The 3574-nt window shown below is 40.5% G+C and overlaps 1 pseudogene; it reads right to left on the bottom strand.

Moving 5' to 3' along the window:
• Positions 1 to 2419: 2419 nt before the first annotated feature.
• LOC131513394 (putative olfactory receptor 2B8) lies at positions 2420 to 3356 on the bottom strand (annotated as a pseudogene).
• Between the last annotated feature and the right edge of the window lie 218 nt (positions 3357 to 3574).

Raw genomic sequence — 3574 nt, 5'->3', positions numbered from 1 at the left:
AAACTCAACATCCAAAAATAAATAATCCAGTGAAGACATGGGCAAAAGATATGAACAGACACTTTTCCAAAGAAGATATCCAGATGGCTAACAGACATTGAAAAGATGCTCAACATCATTCATCATCAGGGGAATACAAATCAAAACCATAATGGGATACCACCTCACACCTGCCAGATGGCTACCATTAACGATGCAGGAAACAACAGACACTGGCAAAGATGTGGAGAAAGGGGAACTCTTTTGCACTGCTGATGGAAATGCAAACTGGGGTAGCCTCTCTAGAAAACAGTATGGAGGTTCCTCAAAAAATTTAAAAATAGACTACTTTATGACCCAGCAATTACGCTACTAGGTATTTATCCAAAGGATACAAGTATGTTGTTGCGAAGGAATATATGCACCCCAATGTTCATAGCAGTGCTGTCGACAATAGCCAAAGCGTGGAAAGAGCCCAGATGTCCACCGATGGATGAAAGATTAAAGAAGATGTGGTATATGTATACAATGAGTATTACTCGGCAATCAAAAAAACATGAAATCTTGCCATTTGCGACAATGTGAAGGGAACTAGAGTGTATTATGCTAAGCAAAATTAGCAGTCAGAGAAAGACAACATACGACTTCACTCATATTTGGAATTTAAGATACAAAGCAGGTAAACGTAAGGAAGGGAAGCAAAAATAATGTGAAAACGTTGAGGGGGACAAAACATAAGAGACTCTTAAATACAGAGAACAAACTGAAGTTGCTGGAGGGGTTTTGGTGGGGGGATTGGCTAATTGGGCAAGGGTCATTAAGGAGGACACTTGTTGGCATGAGCACTGGGTGTTATATGTATGGGATGAATCACTGGATTCTATCCCTTAAATCATTACTGCACTATATGCTAAGTGACATGGATGTAAATTTTTTTAAAAATTAAGAAATTAAAAAAATAAAATAAAGACTACAATGTCACATTCACTTGCTATGGGATGTTTCTATTTCTTACTCATCATTCAGAATTGTATAACAGTTATTTCATAATGAGATGGCTGCTTGCAAAGAGAAGACATATGGAGATTTTTAATAATAAACATACAAATTTTATTTTTTGTTTGAGTTTCCTCCTGGTGCATCCGAGCAATCTGCACAGAACATGGGATTTCCTGGGAAACAGTATTCATTTCTCATATTTTTATAATATATCACTGCATTCAAACATATGGGGACCTTGGAAGATGTTAGATATAAAAGCTTTGATCACTTGAAGCCTGGATAAAAGAACTTGTAAAATGGTACGAAGAGAGAATCTAAGTATATTTTACCCTTTAAAACTTTTCCTGCATTACTATACATAAAACGTGTAGAATATAAAATAGGACTTGGGTCATGTATTTTTTCCTATATGATAATGTCCCCAAAAGTCATTTCTAATGAATGGGTTGGCTCACACACTGAATCTCACCAACGTGCACACCTCACATTGGTGCGTCTCTGACTTTGCACATAATGACACGTGAGCACCACCTGGCATGTTACCAGCTCAAGTTCCCAGTGTCACTGGCAGATATGCATCTCATCCTCCCTCTCCGTGACATGAAGGCTACATAAAACCATTGTCATACCTGTGAGGTCACACTGGGGCCTGACATCTGAATGGCTTTATGAGCATTGACGTTAGTAGGTTTTTGTTTGACCTAAAAGTTTTTTACACTGTTGCCCACCTCCTTCTGTGAAAAAAAATGGTGATACAGTCAACTTAAGGACCTTCTATCAGAGCCAGGACTGAAATGCAAGAAAAAGTGATATGCCTCCTGCAATTGCTAAAAAATACTAAAATATTAATATTTCTTGGAAACCTGGGAGCCTCATTCAGTTAGGCATCTAATTCTTGCTTTCGGCTCCGGTCATGATTCCGCAGTTTGTAAGTTTGAGCCCCACGTTGGGCTCTGTGCTGGCAGCATGGAGCCTGCTTGGGATTCTCTCTCTCCCACTCTCTCTGCCCCTCTCCTGCTCCTGCTCTCTGTCTCTCTCTGAAAATAAATAAATAAACATAAAACAAATTTAATATATTAATATTTCTGATTTTTATACAATGGTTCATATTCTTATTTTGCTGTGGTTTTTTCCTGTGTGTGTAGATGATTTTTGCAATTAGAATACAATAGTACCCCCAAAGGGGTAAAATAAGAAAAATTTGTGGAGATTTTTGAAATACTAATATGATGTATATGCTATAAGAACGGTAAATCAGCATCTCTGGAAGTTACAATGAATCATGAATTCAGTACTTGAACTCTCACTTGCATAAAAGAATGAGGTAAGGAAATTCTCTTGAAGAGTCATCAAGGGAAATGTTGCCTGACACGTGCAGGACACAAAATTTTAAAGCCTCTGACATTCAGGGTCTTCCACCAAATGGTCTTCACTGCAGTCATCTGGAGTCAAAGCTCCTACAGAACACTTTTTTCATTGCTCCCATCACATCCTTGTTCCGCAGGGTATATATGAAGGGGTTGGCCATGGGGGTGACAATGGTGTAGAAAAGAGAAACGAACTTGCCCTGTTCCTGGCAATGGTTGTTGCTGGGCTGGAGGTAAGCATAGATGGCCGAGCCATAGAACAGGGAGACCACTGTGAGGTGGGACCCACATGTCCCAAATGCTTTCCTCTGCCCTGAAGCTGACTTTATTGCTAAGACCACCCTGACACTCCGACCATAGGAGAATGTGATTAGTGCTACAGGTATGAGAAGAATGATCATACTGGCAAAGAAGGCCTCAGATCCTTCACAGTGGTGTCAACACAGGCAAGCTTGAGCAATGGGGGAACCTCACAAAAGAAGTGGTCTATTTTATTTCTCCCACAAAGTGCTACAAGGAAGATGAGTGCCGTCTGCAATGAGGAGTTGGCAAAACCAATGAACCATGATGCAGAAGCCATCAGGGTGCACAGACGGGGGTGCATGATCACTGTGTAGTTCAGGGGCCTGCAGACAGCTGCGTAGTGGCCAAATGCCATCACCCCTAACAGAATGCATTCTGTGCCTCCCAACCCTAGAACAATGAATAGCTGAGCTACACAGCCACCGAAGGAAATAGACTTGTCTGCTCCCCTGAGATGAACCAGCAGCTGAGGAACAGTGCTGGTCGTGTAACACAGGTCAGAAAGCTTAGGTTGGACAGGAAAAAGTACATGGGAGTCTGCAGGTGTGGGTCCAGGCAGGACAACGCAATGATGCTCGTGTTTCCCAGCAGGGTGAGCAGATAGAAGATCAGAAGAACCACAAAGAGGACTCGCTCCAGCTGAGGCCGGTCAGAGAAACCCAGCAGGATAAAGCCAGTGATAGAACTTCCATTTTTCTGGTCCATTCTTTCTTATCACATGTTTCCTGTCAAGATCAAGCATTTAGCAATTTTTAAGATAAATCTTCAAAAAAAAAAAAGTTGGCAGGAGGTGGATTTATCATGTTATAAGACAGGTCATGGCATTTTATAAGTAACTATTTGAATAAATGAATCGCCCATGAAATTGATCAATTAGTTCCAATTTAATTCCACATTACCATAAAAAGTTAATCATTAATATT

Source organism: Neofelis nebulosa, chromosome 6, assembly GCF_028018385.1.
Source record: "Neofelis nebulosa isolate mNeoNeb1 chromosome 6, mNeoNeb1.pri, whole genome shotgun sequence".
NCBI lineage: Eukaryota > Metazoa > Chordata > Mammalia > Carnivora > Felidae > Neofelis > Neofelis nebulosa.
The sequence above is the reverse complement of the archived record's forward strand: the minus strand, read 5'-3'. Positions and strand labels throughout refer to the sequence as shown.